The sequence below is a fragment of the Triturus cristatus genome, chromosome 8 (assembly GCF_964204655.1).
Source record: "Triturus cristatus chromosome 8, aTriCri1.1, whole genome shotgun sequence".
NCBI classification, from domain to species: Eukaryota; Metazoa; Chordata; class Amphibia; order Caudata; family Salamandridae; genus Triturus; species Triturus cristatus.
In genome coordinates, this window is record NC_140591.1 from 1,133,666,375 (window position 1) to 1,133,692,490 (window position 26,116).

At 48.6% G+C, this 26,116-nt stretch overlaps 1 protein-coding gene across 4 annotated transcripts in view; it reads left to right on the forward strand.

Moving 5' to 3' along the window:
- Nucleotides 1-1,462: 1,462 nt before the first annotated feature.
- The window catches only part of REV1 (REV1 DNA directed polymerase), a 489,784-nt gene continuing 465,130 nt past the window's right edge, over nt 1,463-26,116 (forward strand). For 2 of the 4 annotated variants that reach the window (XM_085622772.1, XM_085622774.1), the window contains exon 1: nt 1,463-1,596. The gene's annotated coding sequence lies outside the window, so the exon portion shown is untranslated. The remainder of the gene's footprint in view (nt 1,597-26,116) is intronic. The other 2 variants (XM_085622773.1, XM_085622775.1) reach the window with 2 other exon arrangements.

A 26,116-nucleotide genomic window follows, 5' to 3' on the forward strand; every position in this document is an offset into this window, starting at 1 on the left:
AGAAATGGTACGGCAAAGAAGTTCCAGTCCATCAGCTACCGACTGTATCTTCAGTAAGGCAGTCCAAAAATACGAGAAAAGTTCATCAAAAATAGGTCAGCGTAGCATCCTCTCATATGGGGAAAAGGAAAGTATGGCGTTGCCCCTCCTTTGGGGTTTCGTCTTTTAGTCTCCAGCAATTTCCAGTTGTGTAGCATCACACCACCATCGAAAGACTATCACGTGTCTATATTTGCATAATGTCACCTAGTACACTTGAAACAGTGAGATAGTTTTCCATGCTGGTCATAAGAATCTAAAGATTGAGAGTCTACATAGGCCTAATATCTGTAAACAAAAGATACAAAGTAATCATCTATAGCAATAGCTGAAATTCTGTTTCCATATGAATATTTCACTGTGAACGTTGAAGAAATATTCAGGAATGTCAGAGTGCATACATGCACAGCACAGATAAAGCAACATTTCACTAGTGAAAAATGAACCATTGTATTAAATCAGGGAAGAAGGTCAGTACTAGAAAAAACATTTTAAAAAAGGCCTTTAAGTTCGCATCACACGTTTAAATGAAATGAGCTCTTAACCAATGTCTAATATAATGTAATTAAATCAATTCAAAATAAAGAATATATAGAACTTTCACAAATCATTACATGAAAATAGCTAGCGTTAGTAATACCATAGTACCACCAATTTTCTCAACATTCATGTAATGTATCATTTTCTAAATTCACATCCCAAAATTTGTTTTGCATTTTTCATAAACTATAGAAGCTGTAGTATAACTATGCGACATTTCACAATCGAATCATGTTTGTACACGTTTTTGCGCCGACATTTCTAAATGGTGCATTCTCAACAGAAAGCTTTAGAAACCCTAGGCCTATTTAATCACATCGGTAAACATTAATAAACAACATTTTCACAAGAACTCTTATTAGTGCAACTCGTTAATATGTGTTAATATTGCCTTTTAATTATGTTTTCTTCTTCTTATATTAAAGCGCACTTTCACGGGGATTCTACTGCACTTGTCTAATTTTCAAGGGTCACTGTGTCTCACGTGTGAAAAAAAGTAATTTCAGCTTTTAGTGTCGTTGAGAATGTGTCCGTTTTGTGATTTTTATAAAACGAGCGACATCAGGTGTCAGATCCAACCATTACACACCTCAGATCACCCGGGGTTAGCCTTGCTCCTCCATTCAAGCAGCTACTTAACCTCGCCTAACTTTCCCGGAGACAGACATTGCTGTCTGGAGACCACTTCTACTCGAGGTAACCTCCAGACAAGTCCACTGCCCACTACTCACCAAAGTGGGCGGGACCAGCCGACTGTCGGCAGACAGCTAGGACAAAGACACACGGGCCCTCCAAAGCCAATCAGCACTTCGGAATTCTGTGTTGCGCACTACGATTGGCTGGGATGTTATCAATGCTCCAATCCTGGGTCACATTACACATTAGCTGTTCCTCTCGTACTCAGACATCTCTCAGAATATGTTTGTCGCTGGCTCGGTTGTTATGCGACCCGGAAGAGCTGAAATTATGGGGAAATGACATATGTTAAAAGATCAACAACGTACAACGAACATTAGGGTAAGTTCACGGATGATCTGTGTAAGCTGCGGACAGGTCACCTTCATGTTGTCTGCCTTTCTTTCAACTGTCTGTGGTGTTTGCTTTCTTCCCAGTTGTCTGCGGTGTCCCTACCCCAGCACACTGTCTACGGTGTCTGCCGCTTAGCACTCCCAATAGTCTGCTGTCTGTCTTTTCCCCACCCAGGTTAGTCTGCGGTGCCTGCATTTCCCCACCCTCAACTAACTGTGCTGTCTGCCTTTACTCATTTCTGACTGCCTGGTGTCTCGCTTTTGCCTCTTGATAGCCTGCAGTGTCTGCTACTTCACCCTTCCGCGACTGCCTGCTGAACTAGCCTTCCATCCTTCTTCTCCCTTAATATCTATGCTGCCCGCCACTTGCCTCCAAACTGTTTGCAGTGTCTGCCTCTACGTCATCCCTGATTGTCTCCCTCTGATGTCCCGACTGCCTGTGGTGTTTACCTCACCCCGGACTGTGATGTTTGCCTCTTGCCTCCCTGTGTGCTGTGTCTCCCTCATGACCGTCTGTGGTATCCTCTTCTCCCCCGGCTGACTATAGTCACTATACTATAGTATAGTGGCTGCCTCTCCCTCCCTGACTACAGTGTCTGCCTTCCCTGCCTCTCTCAGAGTCTGCTTCTCTCTCCCTGACTGCAGAGTCTGCTTCTCTCTCCCTGACTGCACCCTGACTGCAGAGTCTGCTTCTCTCTCCCTGACTGCAGAGTCTGCTTCTCTCTCCCTGACTGCAGAGTCTGCTTCTCTCTCCCTGACTGCAGAGTCTGCCTCTCTCTCTCTCCCTGACTGCAGAGTCTGCCTCTCTCTCTCTCCCTGACTGCAGAGTCTGCCTCTCTCTCTCTCCCTGACTGCAGAGTCTGCCTCTCTCTCTCTCCCTGACTGCAGAGTCTGCCTCTCTCTCTCTCCCTGACTGCAGAGTCTGCCTCTCTCTCTCTCTCCCTGACTGCAGAGTCTGCCTCTCTCTCTCTCCCTGACTGCAGAGTCTGCCTCTCTCTCTCTCCCTGACTGCAGAGTCTTCCTCTCTCTCCCTGACTGCAGAGTCTTCCTCTCTCTCCCTGACTGCAGAGTCTTCCTCTCTCTCCCTGACTGCAGAGTCTTCCTCTCTCTCCCTGACTGCAGAGTCTTCCTCTCTCTCCCTGACTGCAGAGTCTTCCTCTCTCTCCCTGACTGCAGAGTCTTCCTCTCTCTCCCTGACTGCAGAGTCTTCCTCTCTCTCCCTGACTGCCTCTCTCTCCCTGACTGCAGATTCTGCCTCACTCTCCCTAACTGTAGATTCTGCCTCTCTCTCCCTGACTGCAGATTCTCCCTCTCTCTCCCTGACTGCAGATTCTGCCTCTCTCTCCCTGACTGCAGATTCTGCCTCTCTCTCCCTGACTGCAGATTCTGCCTCTCTCTCCCTGACTGCAGATTCTGCCTCTCTCTCCCTGACTGCAGATTCTGCCTCTCTCTCCCTGAGTTTAGTGTCTGCCTTTTCCTCCTTGACTGTCTGCGGTGTCTGCCTTTTGCCAACCCTGAGTCTTTGCCTGTTCCCCTTCCTCTAAGGTGTCCGACTCTCATCCCTCAAGTGTTCCTGCAGTGCCTCCCTCACCCCACGTCTGTCTGCAGTGTCCACCTAGCCCCACGTCTGTCTGCAGTGTCCACCTAGCCCCACGTCTGTCTGCAGTGTCCACCTCGCCCCACGTCTGTCTGCAGTGTCTACCTCACCTCACGTCTGTCTGCAGTGTCTACCTCGCCCCATGTCTGTCTGCAGTGTCCACCTCGCCCCACGCCTGTTTGCATTGTCCACCACGCCCCACGTCTGTCTGCAGTGTCCACCTCGCCCCACGTCTGTCTGCAGTGTCCACCTCGCCCCGCGTCTGTCTGCAGTGTCCACCTCGCCCCACGTCTGTCTGCAGTGTCCACCTCGCCCCACGTCTGTCTGCAGTGTCCACCTCGCCCCACGTCTGTCTGCAGTGTCTACCTCGCCCCACGTCTGTCTGCAGTGTCTACCTCGCCCCACGTCTGTCTGCAGTGTCTTCCTCACGTCTGTCTGCAGTGTCTTCCTCACGTCTGTCTGCAGTGTCTACCTCACATCTATCTGCAGTGTCTACCTTGCCCCATGTCTGTCTGCAGTGTCTACCTCACCCGACGACTGTCTACAGTGTCTGTCTCTCCCCCCCTAACTGCACTGTCTGTCTTCTGCCCATCCTGTCTGCAGTGTTTGCCTTCCCCTGTTTGTGGTGTTTGCCTCTTGCTCCTGCCTGACTGTTTGTGTTGTCTGCCTTTTGTTCCTTCCCCAGTTGTCTACATTATCTGCTTCTTGCACCCTCAACTGTCTTTGGTGTCTTTCTCTTGCCCCACTCCAACTGACTGCGGTGTGTCTCACTGCTCCTCCGACTGACTGCGGTGTCTCTCACTGCTCCTTCGACTGACTGCGGTGTCCCTCACTGCTCCTCCGACTGACTACAGTGTCTCTCACCCCTCCTCCGACTGACTGCGGTGTCTCTCACCCCTCCTCCGACTGACTGCGGTGTCTCTCACCCCTCCTCCGACTGACTGCGGTGTCTCTCACCCCTCCTCCGACTGACTGCGGTGTCTCTCACCCCTCCTCCGACTGACTGCGGTGTCTCTCACCCCTCCTCCGACTGACTGCGGTGTCTCTCACCCCTCCTCCGGCTGACTGCGGTGTCTCTCACCCCTCCTCCGGCTGACTGCGGTGTCTCTCACCCCTCCTCCGGCTGACTGCGGTGTCTCTCACCCCTCCTCCGACTGACTGCGGTGTCTCTCACTCCTCCTCCGACTGACTGCGGTGTCTCTCACCCCTCCCCCGACTGCGCTGTCTGTCCCTCCCCTGATTGTCTGCGGTTTCTGCTGCTCGCCTTTTTCTGGACTGTCTGCGGTGTCTGCCTCTCGCCACTCCCTGCACTGCCTGCGGTGTCTGCCTCTCGCCCCTCCCCTTACTGTCTGCGGTGTCTGCCTCTCGCCTCGCCCCTCCCCTTACTGTCTGCGGTGTCTGCCTCTCGCCCCTCCCCTTACTGTCTGCGGTATCAGCCTCACGCCCCTCCCCTTACTGTCTGTGGTGTCTGCCTCTCGCCCCTCCTCGGACTGTCTGCGGTGTCTGCCTCTCGCCCCTCCTCGGACTGTCTGCGGTGTCTGCCTCTCGCCCCCTCCTCGGACTGTCTGCGGTGTCTGCCTCTCGCCCCCTCCTCGGACTGTCTGCGGTGTCTGCCTCTCGCCCCCTCCTCGGACTGTCTGCGGTGTCTGCCTCTCGCCCCCTCCTCGGACTGTCTGCGGTGTCTGCCTCTCGCCCCCTCCTCGGACTGTCTGCGGTGTCTGCCTCTCGCCCCCTCCTCGGACTGTCTGCGGTGTCTGCCTCTCGCCCCCTCCTCGGACTGTCTGCGGTGTCTGCCTCTCGCCCCCTCCTCGGACTGTCTGCGGTGTCTGCCTCTCGCCCCCTCCTCGGACTGTCTGCGGTGTCTGCCTCTCGCCCCCTCCTCGGACTGCCTGCGGTGTCTGCCTCTCGCCCCCTCCTCGGACTGCCTGCGGTGTCTGCCTCTCGCCCCCTCCTCGGAGTGTCTGCGGTATTTGCCTCTTGGCCCCTCCTCGGATTGTCTGCAGTATCTGCCTCTCAACCCTCCTATGACAGTTTGAAGTAGCTGCCTCTCGACCACTCCCCCGACTGTCTGCCACTTTTACTGCCCTGACTGCAGTGTCCGCCATTCTAACCCCCACAGTTGTGTTCCTTCCTTCATAATTGTCTGCGAAGTCTGACCTGCTTACCACTGACTCTCTCTCCGTGGAGTCTGTCTCCGCCATTTGTTTGTCATGCCCAACCTAATGTCTGGCATATGGCTCTTCACCGCTAGCCTCACTGTCTGCAGTGACTGCCTATTGCTATTCCCTGACTGCGGGTGATGTCCGCCGCTTGCTTTTCCCACAAATGTCTGCTTCTTGCCCCTACTGTCTGCAGTGTCTGCTTCTTGCCCCTACTGTCTGCAGTGTCTGCTTCTCGCCCCTACTGCTTTCAGTTTTTGCTTTTCACCCAGACTGCTTGCAGTGTTTGCTTCTCGTCCCCGACTGCCTGCAGTGTCTCCTTCTCGCCCGACTGCCTGCAGTATCTGTTTCTCGCCCGACTGTCTGTGTCTGCTTCTCGCCCCGACTGTTTGCTGTGTCTGCTTCTCGCCCTATTGTCTGCCGTGTCTGCTTCTCGCCTGTTTGCCGTGTCTGCTTCTCGCCTGTTTGCCGTGTCTGCTTCTCGCCCGACTGTCTGCCGTGTCTGCTTCTCGCCCGACTGTCTGCCGTGTCTGCTTCTCGCCCGACTGTCTGCCGTGTCTGCTTCTCGCCCGACTGTCTGCCGTGTCTGCTTCTCGCCCCGACTGCCTGCTATCTGCTTCTCGCCCCGACTGCCTGCTGTCTGCTTCTCGCCCCGACTGCCTGCTGTCTGCTTCTCGCCCAGACTGCCTGCTGTCTGCTTCTCGCCCAGACTGCCTGCTGTCTGCTTCTCGCCCAGACTGCCTGCTGTCTGCTTCTCGCCCAGACTGCCTGCTGTCTGCTTCTCGCCCAGACTGCCTGCTGTGTCTGCTTCTCGCCCAGACTGCCTGCTGTGTCTGCTTCTCGCCCAGACTTCCTGCTGTGTCTGCTTCTCGCCCAGACTGCCTGCCGTGTCTGCTTCTCGCCCAGACTGCCTGCCGTGTCTGCTTCTCGCCCGACTGCCTGCCGTGTCTGCTTCTCGCCCCGACTGCCTGCCGTGTCTGCTTCTCGCCCCGACTGCCTGCCGTGTCTGCTTCTCGCCCCGACTGCCTGCCGTGTCTGCTTCTCGCCCCGACTGCCTGCCGTGTCTGCTTCTCGCCCCGACTGCCTGCCGTGTCTGCTTCTCGCCCCGACTGCCTGCCGTGTCTGCTTCTCGCCCCGACTGCCTGCCGTGTCTGCTTCTCGCCTCCACGGTCTGCAGTGTCTGCTTCTCGCCCCGACTGTCTGCATTTTAAGCTTCTCGCCCCGACTGTCTTCAGTGTCTGCTTCTTGCCTGTGTGCATTGTCTGCTTCTCGACCCCTACTATTTGCAGTGTCTGTATCTCAGCCCTTCCCTGCATCTGTGGTGTCTGCCATTTGCTCTGTCCTGACTGAGGTGTCTGCCTCTTGCTCTTCCCCTGACTGTTTGCAGTGTCATCTTCACGCCCCCATTTGCACTATCTACTCCTCACACTAACTTCTTTCCTTGTCTTATTCTTGCCCCATTACATGTACTTGTGTGCCTCCGACAACTGTTGGTAGAGTCTGCCTTCTTGCTTTCCTCACCTCAGCATGTCTACCTTCCCCTGGCTGTTTTCTGAGTCCAACCCCCACCCCAGCACTGTCTAGCATATCTGTCTCCACCTTCTGCCCCAACTGTCTGTCACTCTCCCACTTCCCAGATGTATATGGTGTCAACACCCTACGATCCTCCTTTGGGGTCTTTCCCTTGCTGTCAATGTATTCCCTCCCGACAGAGTCTGTTCTCACACCTCATCTACTTGCACTCTTGCCCTCCTGTAGTGTGGTGTCTGCTGTCTCCTACTGCTTGTCTAACCTTCCCCGACCACAATCTCTGCTGCTGTTGTCTATGGTTTCCCCTGTCGCTTGTATCTGTTTCTCCACTCTCAGGTTGGTATCTGAGGTCACTTGCTGCTGGTGCCGCTTCCCCTCCTCCATTCCCTTCCTGCTGGGGTTTTTCCTCTGCTCCTTTTTGCTGTTGAGGTTTTCGGTCCCAGTTCCTAAATGTTGGTGTTTTTTGCTGCCAGGGCCTGCTGCTCATTTTGTGTTCAGATACTGTAGCTTGTGAGACACCTTAACAAAAACTTTAGAGTTTTCAATACAAACTACTTTGTAGATTGTTTTCTACTGGTACCATATTTATTGTGCCATTTGTTAAAGACCTTATCAAAACGTCGTTTCATTAAATAGGCCCGGCAAACTAAAACCCACTTTACGTTGCCCTAATGTATTTGGTGAGAAGACACTCCCTGGTAGAGGATTGGGCCAACTACACGTTTGAGGGTTAAAACGGTTTGTTTTAGAGTCCTTTCACCTTGTCTTAACTATAGTCTCTCACTTGATTAAATCAAAACCTCTCACTTGATTAAATCAAAACATCATAAAGTACTACATGTGTTATTTCATACATGCTCAGATCGTGTTCATCAACAATTGACTAGAAATAGCAAATGTTCTGTACTTTAAGGAGAAACCTCCTATTGCCTGTATGAACGTGATTTTTCAACAATAGTTTTATTTTGATGATAACAATGTTGGTTGTCAGTATTCAGCTTTTGGTCACAATTCTCTATTGCTCAGCCTACACAAGCAAGATTGTATCATCACAACTTATCAAAACGTTGCAGCATTCAGTATAACCTATTTACACATCACCTTTCCTGATGGTGAGATGCCTGTTAGTGAAGTTATGTAAAACGAAACATTGATCTTGCTCACTCTGTAACTTCCTGATCCCTGCTTGAATTTCAGGGAGTATATTGGTATTATCCATCAATGTATCTCTAACATGCATTGACAAGAGTATTGTGCTAGTATGTACCTTGGTGATGATGTTAAGTAGGGAAATTGTATGATAAGAACCCTGTGATACATCGTTAATGTTTTCTATATTAGAACAATCTTTCCAGTTGTTTGGAACTTACCCCAAATATCCACGAACACAAATAATGGACCACAAGCAACATGTTTATTTTTTTTATTTATAGTTTTTATCATTGGTTTATGTGTGTTTTTGTCCATTTGTGTTACCTATACAATAATGCAACAGTTGGAGTTTTTCAGATGCTGTTAGCTAAAGGAAAACATAGCGTATTAAGTTATTAATGAAGTAGGAGTGAATATTTACTTATTTTGCATCTTTATATAGCTCGTACTCTTTGGGGTATTAGTGCACTTTTCATGCAAAAGGATACATAATTAATAGCTTGATCAATCTAAGTAAAGGTGTAGGATGATAGTAGAGTTGGTTTCCATGGAAGACAGTTCTATAAAGGGGCAGTAGCTTCGTATACAGATTGAACAAACTCGGTCCTCATGAAACCATGTTCTAGAATTACAATGTATGGATTAATCCTCTAATAGTTTCGTCTATCAGAAAATGCGTAAATTCCTATTCTTGAAAGGGGTTAGGGCCGTGAATTCCTATTCTTGAAAGGGGTTAGGGCCATAGACTCTTTCTAGCCTATGTCAAAATTCCTAGAAGCATCGTGTACAGGGGCACAGATGCACCAGGTGGTAAAACCAGCTTGCAAATGTCTGCAACTTTTACAGTTGTACGTACCCCAGTTCCAGTTTGTGTCTTCTCTTTGTAGCGCAACAGATTGTAGTTGACCGTGTGTAAATATGTGTTGTATGTAATTTGAAGTCTCTACTTGGGATTTCTAATTCCAAGACTGTGTTTTGCTGTTCATTCACTAACTTTGTGATGAGTTGATGATGCCAGTGTCAACTTGTAATCCGCCTTTCCCTACTCTTGAATTTTAGCATACAATATTGCCACCAGTTCAGTGATGTCACATGCTTTAATTATCTCGATTTTCTCATCGTCTGCACAGGATAGAAGATCAGAAGTCCATTCTTCTGGTGACTTCACACACACAAGAAGGGGAGACCCTATACAACAGAAAATCAGTGTATTGAAAATATACACATAAGTTTCCCAGTCTTCAATTAAAGATACCTCAGCAGAGGAGTTTTGCTCGCACCAACTCATGATGTTAATCAGTCATGCCTTGCTACCTCAGAAACTTCTATTTTTCCTTTTTCTGCAGTAATGTGTCAAAATGCATGAGGAAGGTTTAGAAGTAATGTGTTAAAACGCTGTTGAGGTATTTTAATTAAAAATTGGGATTTTGTTAGCTTGCATCATGGAAATCTAGCTTTCATTCAAGACAAGGAGGCGGAATTAGAGGGCGTATCTCCTTTAATTGAACATCCGCAGCAATCAGACATCAACATTGGACATTATGATGTCATTCAAGGTATACGATAGGGCTGAAGTCATGAGCCTCACTTTTATGATTGCTGCTTCCAGACAGATAGATAAGCCTTATACTACCCATCTCTTGTACCTTTACTTCCCTTTTCTCTGTTTTCTAGCCTTCTCTGTTTCACGGCGCTCTTTCACCTCAGAAGGAGTCTCCATTTTTTCCATCTCTGAAAGGACCAAACCCCTTTCTTCAACCGTCCCTTAACCTTACTTTCTCAAACACCCTCCGCTTTGTGTCTGTAGTTGCCTTAAGAAGTACAAAAGGCGTACCAGTACTCTTTGGGCCACATCAACTGATAACTACATATTTCTTTGAGGAGTTCCTACCATGCGGTAAGCTCCCCCACTCTGCCAGGTGGGTGCCACATGTTTTCGTAATGTGCCAGTTTGAGTGACTTCCACTACCTTAAGAACATGACTTAAAGAGCATGTGTACTTGTTTTACTGAGGAAATTGGGGGCAGTGTCTTTGTGAAGAATGTATTTAGCCGTACTTTGATGTCGGGACTTAGTGACAGGAATCAAGTTTTGGGTCAAACTGATGTGCGTGGGTTTATGTACGTGTCTGATGTATTAATTCTGGAAATTGTCTGTAGCACTTGAGTCAGTCTAACTTTAAAGAAGGTATGCACGTTATACATAGAGGGACACACAATGGATGTTCATTGTTCTAAAGATTTTGATTTTTGTGTCGAAGGGTGATATTTTTATTGAAATTAAAGTGCAATTTTTTGTTTGTTTTTGTTTTGTCGCAAGAGAATTTAGTGCTTGGCGGATTTTTATGGTTGAGGGAAATGTTTCTTTTATGGCACATAGATGTGCTAATTTGCTTGAGATAAGTAGGGTGGGTCAATAGCAGTGAGCTGTATTGCACCGTCAGGGCATCTTGCTTAGGTCCACCTTGGAAGAAGAGGAGGTGGTTTACCCTGATCCTTGTTAATGAAACAACAGAGTAGAAGCCAGTTTGGGGAGAGGGCATTTTGCCATTTACACTGAAACAAAGGTGGCGTACTGCATTTGATCACCTGTCACAGATCGTGGATTTCAATGCTCTGTGTTTGAATGAGTTCATTTGATTTGGATGCTTTCGGCAGGAGTACTGGTATTAATTTGCTGTTTAGCCAGGATTTGCTGATTTCAGGAGAGTTTTGCTTGATTTCTGGTTAAGTACAAATGCTTCCTTTTACAGTCTGTCGACCAACAAGGAGATCAGCGTGGGGCAGTATCTGGAGTTCATGATTGCTAGTCTCAGGGCCTTACATCATGCGTTTGGAACATTTATGTGGGAAAGATAGGTGTGCATCAAAGTCCAGTTCTGCATCCATTGCGCTAGTTGTGGCTCTTTCAGATGGTTAGAGTTATGGTGAGTGTGTCAGAAACAGCCTTACTCTGAAGAGCTGGTGTACCTTGCTTCTGGTAATAATGTGAGGTTTGCTCAGATTTTTGTGTTTGAATAAGAGATTCACCTCACAGTTTCCTTAACTGGCTGACTGTTCTTCATTAGTACTCTCTACCTGTCATGGTTTGGGAATTGAAATCACCCAAACTGCACTATCCCCGTATTAGTCTAATTGTGGTTTTTGCCTATTTTGTATTGATCTCAGCTTTTGTGGTGCATGGCAACCAAGGCGGCGCAGAGGGTAATTACCCATGGTTTGTGGATGGCTGTTTATTTGAGGCTTATGTAAAATATTTATATTTTTTATTTACATTGCTGTTTAGGTCTGGACTTTTGAGGCTGCTTATGCTGAGCTATCAGATAAAAAAAAATCATACATAATCATTCATACACGTAGAGGCTCTTGGTCAGCAAGCTTCATCCATTGAGCTGTTAAATAGTTATTTACATTTTGCGTCCGCCGTCGGCCCACTTCGCGCATTGGCTCCCTACACTTTGAGGGATTGTGCAAAGCCTGTAAACACTGTTCACTTTTGCCTAAAAATAGTTATTTTCTTTTAAGTGGCAAAGCTGGTTCAAAGTTTGCTTCTTTTATATTAACTTTAAATACCAGCAATTTATCTTGTCTGTACTTCGGGTGCCCAACTAGATGGTAATTTTATTATCTGCCTCTTTTTTTTTAAGTGTTTAAGTGACAGTATAACTGCAATTCGAGTACTTGATTAAGCAATGAATTATTCTTAACTCCCTCTCAAAAAATTATATAAATACAATGCATGGATGAACTGAAACGCCTCTTATTTAAAAAAGGTGCCATCATGTGTTCTTTTATTTATTTTTGTTATTGTGACGTATGTTCGTGATAAAAAGTAAAAAACACAAAAAAGTAGTACCACCTTAGCGGGGCCAGAGCTGTTGGCCTTTGCCAATGCTTGTTTTAAGTCAATTCTTTTTTTTTTTTTATCACAACTGTTTATTTGTTTTCCATACAGAGCAATCAACTAAAACAGCTTGGCACCAAACATACTCGCAAAAACAAAACCCTGCAAGAGTAGAGCCACATTAATGTAACCTCGGCTGCGAGATTCATATTATGACCATATACTCTAAATATGACACAAATCAGGTGTCATTGTTCTTGAAATCCAAGGACCCCATATTTGCTGGTGCTTATTCGGATATCCCCTCCATTAATTAGATGTACTACTCTGCATTACTGCAGTGGCTCATGCCACGGGTTGAGGCTGCCAGCGTAAGAGGTTCCGGCCCCCTCCAGCACCTAGCAATATCTCACTTGGCAATAAATAAACTAAACGTCAGCTTCTTTGTTCAGAAGACGGTCTCAAGCGATCTTTCAGCTTTTGCCAGACCAGCAGTCTGCTGCCACTTTGGTAGATTAGAGAGAGTCCTTTACTTGCTTCAGCAAGATGCCAATTATGACACTTAGTGGAGAAAAGCCTAGATCTTTGTTCTTGAGTTAGTATTGATCTCTTATGATGTGGGAACTAGTCAATTATCCTCTGGCAATGTTGCTATATGAAAAGACCTGAAAAATTGAATGTTTTTCTCCATCATTTACCATAGTAAGTTATTGTGTTTTTTTATATGTTTATCCTGTGTAGGAAGGCTCCTGTTGCTGAGCATAACATTGCTTTATTTGTTCTTTTCCTGAGTTAGCTGAACACAAAACACCAATAATTTCTTTGCTAGTAGAGGAGAAAGTTAGATTTCCAAGGGTTTTGAATGCCAATGAATTGCGTTTAAAGATGCAAGTTTTCCTTCTCTAGTTTTCACATTCTGACTGACCCATTTTGGTCTGGCAATCTTTTCCACCTTCCTCTTCACAGGTAGTTACAGATATTTGTAAAAAATGCATTCTTTCACTCCACCCCACTGCAACTATTAAAGTAGGTTGCTGCTCTGGTGACTTGAAGGAAGTTTCTGTTGGGGAACTGACCCTAAGTGAAATGTGTCCTTGGGTACTGAATTTTATGCATCGCCTGTGTCAACATCTATGGCTAAGAGTGGCAATGCTCACATAATGCATCTTGGCGAAGGATGGGCTGCCAGACAATGTTTGACTTAATCTTCATCACATAATCCTATAGATGCCTGTCTTAAAATTTTAAGACAGACTGATATAGGATTATGTGATTCCCCATAGCAGTGGGTAATCTCTTAACCTCTGTAGTCATCTTGTACTGTTCTCAAAACAAATGTCCCCAACCATTGTATAGTTTAGCAAATTTGTTGGGGTGTGCATCATTTGGGACCTTCTCTTTCCTTGTCTATTTCCCAAACCTGATGTTGTCTAAATATAAAAACATCCTTTTGCCTTCTCCCTTCATTTCAGTCCCAATGACCACAGCCAGTGTTTCACTGTCATCAGTGGATAATGTTCTCTATGTTTTACATTACCTCTTCAGGCTCTCCTATTGTCCATTTCAGACACCCAATGTGTATTCTAGAAAATGATCATCTTTTTCATGGTGTACCCACCGATCATTCCCCTATCTGTCTTTGCTGCTTTTAAAACTCTGGGCACTTAACCCATGCTAACCAGTAGTAAATTGTCTGTAATCCAACTTTTAACATGTTTAAGCTGGCCTAACCCAAATCGGCACATCTACCTACCTTAAAGTCCCTAGTATATGATGTACCCCAAAGCCTTTAAGTTAAATGCCAGTAATGGACTGCAGCACCTATTGTCCCATCCACTACAGTGGCAGTGCAAACGTGGAGCAGTTTAAAAAACTGCAGTTCGGCCTGTCAAAAGAAATCCTTTTGACAGGTCTAAACTTTATTTTTCTTTATCAAGTCACCCCTAAGTAGGCCTAATAGACAATGAGGCAGGGTGTGTGGTCTTAAAAAGTAGGACCTGTAGAAAGTTACTTTTAAACATGTCTGAACAGTGACAAGCACCTGAAAGCATTTTGTGAGAAGCTGGCCTGGTATATGATGTCCACTTATGTAAGTGGGCACCCTGCACCAGTCCAGACTAACCGTATGGTGATTTAAGAGGTCTTGGACAACCTTAGAAAGCTCCCTAAGTGGTAGCTGTGGAGAGCAGCCTTCAGGCTTAGTCCAGAAGGAGTGTAAAGCAGCTTGTTTTACCAGAATGCAATCTTATATGTATAGATTAAGTGAAAAAGAACCACACAAGGTATTTATAAAAATATGTATTTATTATATAATACTCTCTAACACCTACAAATATCTCCTACCTGGAGATATACACAATGCACATAATACTTTACATAGAAATCAAGTAAATAACACGAAATATACAGTGGACCCCAGGGGAGGACCGAACCATATACTAAGAAAATGGTATAAGAACCACGACTCGGGTCAAGACAATGTCGAGAGTTCGTAAAAGTGCTGGGGACCCAAGGAACCACCCAAGGTGAGTGATTAGGAACCCCACGGAGAGCGTGTGCAGTGTGGGAACACTGCTGCGTGCTCCGTACAAATCAACATGTACTGGAGATGCTTGAGGTTGGGGGCTACTTGGAGCCTGAAGATCTTGGTGGAAGGAAGTCAACAAGCCTTTGCAACTGCAAGTCGATGCGGTGCACAGGGGTTTGGTTCCTGCGGGTCCCACGAGGGATACTGGTCTCAAACTTGGTGAGAAAGCATGCCAGGCCTCGAGAGCTGTGGAGAACCACCACTTGTGTTGCAGAAGCTATTGGAGTCCGTAGGGGCTCAAGATCAGCAGGCCAGTCAGCTTAGTTGCGGTGCCTGCGAATGCAGGGAAGTGACTCCTTCACTTCAAGGGAGATTCCTTCAGGTGTCTTGGATGCCCACAGGCTTTGGAAGGTTCCTGTACGGTGCACAGGCACAGATGATGCAGAAGACTGAAAGGGGTACGAAGTCGAACCCAAACGGAGTCCAGTTTAGTCCTGAGTGCCCAGACAGTAGAAGTAGAAGTGGTGTCTGATTTGAATCTTGTCCCAAGACGAATCTATTGACCTACACCCAGGTGAGCCCTTACATACCCTAAGGACAGGGCTGGGACAATTCAGGGGATCCTCCCAGGGGAGGGTCTAGACAGGGGGACGTTACTCCTATGTCCTTTGTCCAGTTTCACTCCAGAGCAGGAGTCAATAGCTCCCAGAGCTGGTTTGAACTGGACTATGCATGGGGACACCAAATGTGCCCCTCATGCAGACTGAGTGATGCTGGCAACCGCACCCACCCGGCCCAGGATGTCTATTGTTTTGCCTTACCCTGCTCAAGCTTGGCTCAGCAGCAGGAGGGCAGAATCGTGTCTCTGGTCGACAGCAAACATTTTGTGCTGTCCGGCTCTAGAAGACTGGCACCGGGAACACTAAGAGCCTAACGGAGGGCTCTTCCAGTGCTTGGAATCATACCTCCTACACAGTTAACGGTATAGGAGGTATGATGCCAACATGTTTGATAAAAAACATGATAGGATTCGTTGCAGCCGATTTCGGGATGGTCATCGCGTAATTGCACTCATGCAGGGGCACCCTCACACTTGGAACCAAGCAACCTGCCTTCAGGATTGCAAAGGCCTGCTATTGGGGTGACTGATAGTTTTTAAGTACAGTGACCCTAGGTATAGGAAACCTATATCTTCCGTAGGTGGTGTCAGCACCAGCTTACACAGGCTGCAATGGCCGGCCTGTAGTTACAGTTTGAATGGTCTCCCATTGGTGGCATAACACATGCTTCAGCCCATGGGGGACCTCTGGGGTACCTATGCCCTGGGTACCTTGGTACCATATACTAGGGACTGAGCAGGGTACCCCAGTATCCAATCTGGGATGTACCTAGGTACTGAACATCACAGTTTAAGGGAGAAAGTAGATAGACTGGGGTCATGATTAACAGGATCCCAGTCAGACTAGTCCATAACGGCTTAGCACCAAGCAAAAAGTGGGGGAACCATAAAAGCAGATCCTACTTTCCTACACATTTTTTAAAAATGTTCATTCCTTTTTATTAAGTTTCATTTTACATTGTGCTCTGCATCAAGGCTCGATAAAGACCACATCAAATGCACTCCGTGATGCAGAGATCATCATCACATATCAAACAAGAATTAAAAAACAATTCAAAACCAGAACAATAACCTTGTATGGTACAATCATCATGCAGCTCGTTCCCAACATCTATATCCCTAATGCATTGCAAGGAACACAGTCTCTTAACTATTTCCCAGTTCGTGTTCCTCAGTAGCTATTCCCCAACTCCCTCCATATCTCTGGAATAGTACAAAGGTGTTCATTGAAACATACATTCAAGAACCCTCAGCAGGTGATATATTTATTTCGCCTTCTTTAACTTCCTTCCCACGCCTCCACAGCCCCTGTTGCAACCTTACCTCCCAAATCCTGAGTGTTGCCTCTCTTCTGCTTCCCTTCCTCATTTACCCTTGTATGTTTCTAGTCAACATGGGCTCCGTTCCCTGAAATTGTACTTGAGTTTGGGCCTCCTGTTGCTGCTCCACCTCCCAGCCCATCTGTAAGTTCTCCATCAAGGTAGCCCAGGCCTCTAAGTCCTCTTGTAGCTTATAATCCCTATGTCAAAGCTTCATGTGCGCCTCCTCGGCTACAGCTCACTCCTCCACCTCCCTACACCAATACACTACTGAGGGGGCTCACGTACCCAACCATCCCATGGCTACCCGACATCTAGCCAACACCAGAGCTAATTGGAGAAATTTCAAGTGCATTTTTCCCCTCCTAGGTCGTGGTACAATACCAAGCAGGCACACCCTAGGTATTTCTTCAATCGCAAGTGTAGTCACCCTATTCAGGCACGCAACCACCGGGGTCCAATAAGCATGCACACCTGGGCACTACCATGACATGTGCAGAAACAAAGCCCCCTCTTCCACAACAAGGACATTCCCCCACTGTGCTGCATACATTCTGCGGAGCTTAACAGTGTCCGGTACGTGCGATGTACTTAATTAAAATGAGCCAATTTAAATTTTCCATTGCATGACACTCCGTACCAATTCACAAGTCACTTTCTATTCGGAGTCCGTCAAGGATGTCCCCAAATCCATTCACCATGCTCGTTGTGCCCCAGGTTCTGGCCAATCCCTATCCTTTTTGAGCACCATGTATACATGTGTCACCAAGTGCCGTGCCAAGCCCACCCTCAACAATAAATGTAGCGTAACTGTCTTTTTAGGAGCATCTGGGAAGTCATCCAGATACCCCACGCCATATTTGCCAGTTTAGCGTATTGTAGAAACTGGCCGCCTCCCACTATAAATGCCTCCCTTGCCTTGTCAAAATTAAGAAATTTCTCACCCAAGTACTGATCACCCAACGTCTCGGACCTCCATTCCCCCGACATGTCCTCCCACATACGAATAAAGGGAAGCAAAGGGCGGCCTCCAAAACACCCGGGTAACCACCCTCTCCCACATTTCTGCCCCATCTGATTAGATACTGGGTACCAGGCACCGCTCGCAAGCCACACATGAGTAATATCATCAGAGAGTGCGCACTGTAATTGTCCTCCAGAAGTCTTGTCTCCCAGTTGGATTCTTCAGCCTCCCAATGTGCAGCATGCTGCAGCTTAGACTCATAACAACAGAGTTCCAGGTCCGGGAGTCCCATACCCCCCTCCACCATGTCTCGCTTGAGTTGCAGCAGTGCCACTCTGCTCTGCTTACTGGCCTATACCAATGAGATTAATACACTGTCCAGGGTCTTAAAAAAGTATTCTGCAACACATCTAGACATTTAGGGAGGAAAAACATTTTCACATGTGCGACTCTTCCTGCCATTGTAAGGGGTAACGTATAACAAAAACAAACAAACTGTTCCCGGCCAACTGCCAACAGTTGCACACAGTAGCGTTTTAGGCCTTCCACTGTGGGTCACACATCACACCGAGATAGCGGAAGGAAGTAACCTCCCATCTCAGTGGGGCTAACATTGCCATCGGTAGTGCCTCCAGCGCCCTCAACAGGAACAGCAGTGACTTCTCCCTGTTAATACATAGGCCCGTCGCCACCCAAATGCATCTAGTCCTGCCAACAACTGTACAGACTCCGCTGGGCCCTGAAAGCTATTTTTACTGTCGCAAGGCTTACTGTTCCATAGAGAAACACTGGGCTGCACTATTAATTTTAATAATGCTATATTTGGCCAGGAAATGGCAAGAAACCTCATTCTTGGACTCTTTGAAATATATATTAAAAACCCCGTTTAATGGTGAAGTCAGATTTTTAATAAATAGTAAGGAAGAAGTACTTTTAGAAAATGACACTTTCCCTGCCTAATGCCTCTAGAGCTGTGGTACTCCTAGTACGGCCCGCGGGCTGCCAGCGGCCCAGCATGCCTTTCTTGGCGGCCCACCAACCTTGCAGGTAATATGCGCATGGCCCTCCAGCTTTTGTGGAGAGAGAGCGAGTGGAGAGAGAGTGAGAGTGAGAGAGAGTGGAGAGCGACTGACTGACCGAGAGACTGACTGACCGAGAGACTGACTGACCGAGAGCGACTGAGAGAGAGAGTCTGACTGACAGAGAGAGAGACTGACAGAGAGAGACTGACTTAGAGCGAGAGAGACTGACTGACTGACTGACAGAGAGACTGACTGACAGAGAGACTGACTGACAGAGAGACTGACTGAGAGAGCGAGAGTGAGACTGACTGACAGAGAGAGAGAGACAAACCAAGAGAGGAGACTGACTGGCAGAGAGAGCGACTGACTGACAGAGCGACTGACTGACAGAGCGACTGACTGACAGAGCGACTGACTGACAGAGCGACTGACTGACAGAGCGACTGACTGACAGAGCGACTGACTGACAGAGCGACTGACTGACAGAGCGACTGACTGACAGAGCGACTGACTGACAGAGCGACTGACTGACAGAGCGACTGACTGACCGAGCGACTGACTGACCGAGCGACTGACTGACCGAGCGACTGACTGACAACTGACTGACAGAGCGACTGGCTGACAGAGAGAGACTGACTGACTGACAGAAAGAGAGACAGAGACTGACAGAGAGACAGACTGACTCACAGAGATTCTGACTCACAGAGATTCTGACTCACAGAGATTCTGACTCACAGAGATTCTGACTCACAGAGATTCTGACTCACAGAGATTCTGACTCACAGGGAGACTGACTCACAGAGAGACTGACTCACAGAGAGACTGACTCACAGAGAGACTGACTCACAGAGAGACTGACTCACAGAGAGACTGACTCACAGAGAGACTGACTCACAGAGAGACTGACTCACAGAGAGACTGACTCACAGAGAGACTGACTCACAGAGAGACAGAGACTGACGCACAGAGAGACAGAGACTGACGCACAGAGAGACAGAGACTGACGCACAGAGAGACAGAGACTGACGCACAGAGAGACAGAGACTGACGCACAGAGAGACAGAGACTGACGCACAGAGAGACAGAGACTGACGCACAGAGAGACAGAGACTGACGCACAGAGAGACAGAGACTGACGCACAGAGAGACAGAGACTGACGCACAGAGAGACAGAGACTGACGCACAGAGAGACAGAGACTGACGCACAGAGAGACAGAGACTGACGCACAGAGAGACAGAGACTGACGCACAGAGAGACAGAGACTGACGCACAGAGAGACCGAGACTGACTCACAGAGAGACCGAGACTGACTCACAGAGAGACCGAGACTGACTCACAGAGAGACCGAGACTGACTCACAGAGAGACCGAGACTGACTCACAGAGAGACCGAGACTGACTCACAGAGAGACCGAGACTGACTCACAGAGAGACCGAGACTGACGCACAGAGAGACCGAGACTGACGCACAGAGAGACCGAGACTGACGCACAGAGAGACCGAGACTGACGCACAGAGAGACCGAGACTGACGCACAGAGAGACCGAGACTGACGCACAGAGAGACCGAGACTGACGCACAGAGAGACCGAGACTGACGCACAGAGAGACCGAGACTGACGCACAGAGAGACCGAGACTGACGCACAGAGAGACCGAGACTGACGCACAGAGAGACCGAGACTGACGCACAGAGAGACCGAGACTGACGCACAGAGAGACCGAGACTGACGCACAGAGAGACCGAGACTGACGCACAGAGAGACCGAGACTGACGCACAGAGAGACCGAGACTGACGCACAGACTGACCGAGACTGACGCACAGACTGACCGAGACTGACGCACAGACTGACCGAGACTGACGCACAGACTGACCGAGACTGACGCACAGACTGACCGAGACTGACGCACAGACTGACCGAGACTGACGCACAGACTGACCGAGACTGACGCACAGACTGACCGAGACTGACGCACAGACTGACCGAGACTGACGCACAGACTGACCGAGACTGACGCACAGACTGACCGAGACTGACGCACAGACTGACCGAGACTGACGCACAGACTGACCGAGACTGACGCACAGACTGACCGAGACTGACGCACAGACTGACCGAGACTGACGCACAGACTGACCGAGACTGACGCACAGACTGACCGAGACTGACGCACAGACTGACCGAGACTGACGCACAGACTGACCGAGACTGACGCACAGACTGACAGAGACTGACGCACAGACTGACCGAGACTGACGCACAGACTGACCGAGACTGACGCACAGACTGACAGAGACTGACGCACAGACTGACAGAGACTGACGCACAGACTGACAGAGACTGACGCACAGACTGACAGAGACTGACGCACAGACTGACAGAGACTGACGCACAGACTGACAGAGACTGACGCACAGACTGACAGAGACTGACTGACTGAGACTGACTGACTGAGACTGGCTGACTGACAGAGACTGACTGACAGAGACTGACTGACTGAGACTGACTGACTGAGACTGACTGACTGACTGAGACTGACTGACTGAGACTGACTGACTGAGACTGACTGACTGACTGACTGAGACTGACTGACTGACTGAGACTGACTGACTGACTGACTGACTGACTGAGACTGACTGACTGACTGACTGAGACTGACTGACTGACTGAGACTGACTGACTGACTGACTGAGACTGACTGACTGACTGAGACTGACTGACTGACTGACTGACTGACTGAGACTGACTGACTGACTGACTGAGACTGACTGACTGACTGAGACTGACTGACTGACTGAGACTGACTGAGAGAGACAGACTGAGTGACTGAGAGAGACTGAGTGACTGAGAGAGACTGACTGACTGAGACTGACTGACTGAGAGAGACTGACTGACTGAGAGAGACTGACTGACTGAGAGAGACTGACTGACTGACTGAGACTGACTGAGAGAGACTGACTGACTGAGAGAGACTGACTGACTGAGAGAGACTGACTGAGAGAGACTGACTGACTGACTGACAGAGACTGACTGACTGACTGAGACTGACTGACTGAGAGAGACTGACTGACTGAGAGAGACTGACTGACTGAGAGAGACTGACTGACTGACTGAGACTGACTGAGAGAGACTGACTGACTGAGAGAGACTGACTGACTGAGAGAGACTGACTGAGAGAGACTGACTGACTGACTGACAGAGACTGACTGACTGACTGAGACTGACTGACTGAGAGAGACTGACTGAGACTGACTGACTGACTGACTGAGACTGACTGACTGACTGAGACTGACTGACTGACTGACTGAGACTGACTGACTGACTGAGACTGACTGACTGAGACTGACTGACTGAGACTGACTGACTGAGACTGACTGACTGAGACTGACTGAGACTGACTGAGACTGACTGACTGAGACTGACTGACTAACTGACTGAGAGAGACTGAGTGACTGAGAGAGACTGACTGACTGAGAGAGACTGACTGACTGAGAGAGACTGACTGACTGAGAGAGACTGACTGACTGACTGAGACTGACTGAGAGAGACTGACTGACTGACTGACTGAGACTGACTGACTGAGAGAGACTGACTGACTGACTGACTGAGAGAGACTGACTGACTGACTGACTGACTGACTGAGACTGACTGACTGAGAGAGACTGACTGAGACTGACTGACTGACTGAGACTGACTGACTGACTGACTGAGACTGACTGACTGAGAGAGACTGACTGACTGAGAGAGACTGACTGACTGAGAGAGACTGACTGACTGAGAGAGACTGACTGACTGACTGAGACTGACTGAGAGAGACTGGCTGACTGACTGACTGACTGAGACTGACTGACTGAGAGAGACTGACTGACTGAGACTGACTGACTGAGAGAGACTGACTGACTGACTGACTGAGAGAGACTGACTGACTGACTGACTGAGACTGACTGACTGAGAGAGACTGACTGAGACTGACTGACTGACTGAGACTGACTGACTGACTGACTGAGACTGACTGACTGAGAGAGACTGACTGACTGAGAGAGACTGACTGACTGAGAGAGACTGACTGACTGACTGAGACTGACTGAGAGAGACTGACTGACTGACTGAGACTGACTGAGAGAGACTGACTGACTGAGACTGCCTGAGAGAGACTGACTGACTGACTGACTGACTGACTGAGAGAGACTGACTGACTGACTGAGAGAGACTGACTGACTGACTGAGACTGACTGAGAGAGACTGACTGACTGAGACTGCCTGAGAGAGACTGACTGACTGACTGACTGACTGAGAGAGACTGACTGACTGACTGAGAGAGACTGACTGACTGAGAGAGACTGACTGACTGACTGAGACTGACTGACTGAGAGAGACTGACTGACTGAGAGAGACTGACTGACTGAGAGAGACTGACTGACTGACTGAGACTGACTGACTGAGAGAGACTGACTGACTGACTGAGACTGACTGACTGACTGAGACTGACTGACTGACTGAGAGAGACTGACTGACTGACTGAGACTGACTGAGAGAGACTGACTGACTGACTGACTGAGAGAGACTGACTGACTGACTGACTGAGACTGACTGACTGAGAGAGACTGACTGAGACTGACTGACTGAGAGACACTGACTGACTGACTGAGACTGACTGACTGAGAGAGACTGACTGACTGAGAGAGACTGACTGACTGACTGACTGAGACTGACTGATTGAGAGAGACTGACTGACTGAGAGAGACTGACTGACTGAGAGAGACTGACTGACTGAGAGAGACTGACTGACTGAGAGAGACTGACTGACTGAGAGAGACTGACTGACTGAGAGAGACTGACTGAGAGAGACTGACTGACTGACTGACTGACTGACTGACTGACTGACTGACTGAGAGAGACTGACTGACTGAGACTGACTGACTGACTGAGAGAGACTGACTGACTGAGAGAGACTGACTGAGAGAGACTGACTGAGAGAGACTGACTGAGAGAGACTGACTGAGAGAGACTGACTGAGAGAGACTGACTGACTGACTGACTGACACTAACTGACTGAGAGAGACTGACTGACTGACTGAGACTGACTGACTGAGAGAGACTGACTGAGACTGACTGACTGAGAGAGACTGACACAGACTGACTGAGACTGACTGACTGACACCGACTGACTAACTGAGAGAGAGACTGACACAGACTGACTGACTGACTGAGAGAGACTGACACCGACTGACTGAGAGAGACTGACTGACTGAGACTGACTTACTGAGAGAGACTGACTGACTGAGACTGACTGACTGAGAGAGACTGACTGACTGACTGACTGACTGAGAGAGACTGACTGACTGACTGAGACTGACTGACTGAGACTGACTGAGAGAGACTGACTGAGACTGACTGACTGACTGAGACTGACTGAGACTGACTGACTGACTGAGACTGACTGAGACTGACTGACTGAGAGAGACTGACTGACTGAGAGAGACTGACTGACTGAGAGAGACTGACTGAGAGAGACTGACTGACTGAGAGAGACTGACTGACTGAGAGAGACTGACTGACTGAGACTGACTGAGAGAGACTGACTGACTGAGACTGACTGAGAGAGACTGACTGACTGAGACTGACTGACTGACTGAGAGAGACTGACTGACTGACTGAGAGAGACTGACTGACTGACTGACTGAGACTGACTGACTGAGAGAGACTGACTGACTGAGAGAGACTGACTGACTGAGAGAGACTGACTGACTGACTGAGACTGACTGACTGACTGAGAGAGACTGACTGACTGACTGAGACTGACTGACTGACTGAGAGAGACTGACTGACTGAGACTGACTGACTGACTGAGAGAGACTGACTGACTGACTGAGACTGACTGAGAGAGACTGACTGACTGACTGACTGAGAGAGACTGACTGACTGACTGAGAGAGACTGACTGACTGACTGAGAGAGACTGACTGACTGACTGAGAGAGACTGACTGACTGACTGAGAGAGACTGACTGAGACTGACTGACTGAGAGACACTGACTGACTGACTGACTGAGACGGACTGACTGAGAGAGACTGACTGACTGAGAGAGACTGACTGACTGAGAGAGACTGACTGACTGAGAGAGACTGACTGACTGACTGACTGACTGAGACTGACTGACTGAGAGAGACTGACTGAGACTGACTGACTGACTGAGACTGACTGACTGACTGACTGAGACTGACTGACTGAGAGAGACTGACTGAGAGAGACTGACTGAGAGAGACTGACTGAGAGAGACTGACTGAGAGAGACTGACTGAGAGAGACTGACTGAGAGAGACTGACTGAGAGAGACTGACTGAGAGAGACTGACTGAGAGAGACTGACTGAGAGAGACTGACTGAGAGAGACTGACTGAGAGAGACTGACTGAGAGAGACTGACTGAGAGAGACCGACTGACACAGACTGACACAGACTGACTGAGACTGACTGACTGACACAGACTGACTGACTGAGAGAGAGACTGACACAGACTGACAGAGAGAGAGACTGACACAGACTGACTGAGAGAGAGAGAGACTGACACAGACTGACTGAGAGACTGACACAGACTGACTGACAGAGAGAGAGACTGACACAGACTGACTGACTGAGAGAGACTGACACAGACTGACTGACTGAGAGAGAGACTGACACAGACTGACTGACTGAGAGAGACTGACTGACTGAGACTGACTGACTGACTGAGACTGACTGACTGAGAGACTGACACAGACTGACTGACTGAGAGAGAGACTGACACAGACTGACTGACTGAGAGAGACTGACATAGACTGACTGACTGAGAGAGACTGACACAGACTGACTGACTGAGAGAGAGACTGACACAGACTGACTGAGAGAGACTGACTGACTGACTGATTGAGACTGACTGAGAGAGACTGACTGACTGACTGAGACTGACTGACTGACTGAGACTGACTGACTGAGAGAGACTGACTGACTGAGAGAGACTGACTGACTGAGAGAGACTGACTGACTGAGACTGACTGACTGAGAGACTGACACAGACTGACTGACTGAGAGAGAGACTGACACAGACTGACTGACTGAGAGAGACTGACTGACTGACTGAGACTGACTGACTGACTGAGAGAGACTGACTGACTGAGACTGACTGACTGACTGAGAGAGACTGACTGACTGAGACTGACTGAGAGAGACTGACTGACTGACTGACTGAGAGAGACTGACTGACTGACTGAGAGAGACTGACTGACTGACTGAGAGAGACTGACTGACTGACTGAGAGAGACTGACTGACTGACTGAGAGAGACTGACTGAGACTGACTGACTGAGAGACACTGACTGACTGACTGACTGAGACGGACTGACTGAGAGAGACTGACTGACTGAGAGAGACTGACTGACTGAGAGAGACTGACTGACTGAGAGAGACTGACTGACTGAGAGAGACTGACTGACTGACTGACTGACTGAGACTGACTGACTGAGAGAGACTGACTGAGACTGACTGACTGACTGAGACTGACTGACTGACTGACTGAGACTGACTAACTGAGAGAGACTGACTGACTGACTGAGACGGACTGGCTGAGAGAGACTGACTGACTGAGAGAGACTGGCTGACTGACTGAGACGGACTGGCTGAGAGAGACTGACTGACTGAGAGAGAGACTGACACAGACTGACTGACTGAGAGAGACTGACTGACTGACTGATTGAGACTGACTGAGAGAGACTGACTGAGAGAGACTGACTGACTGACTGAG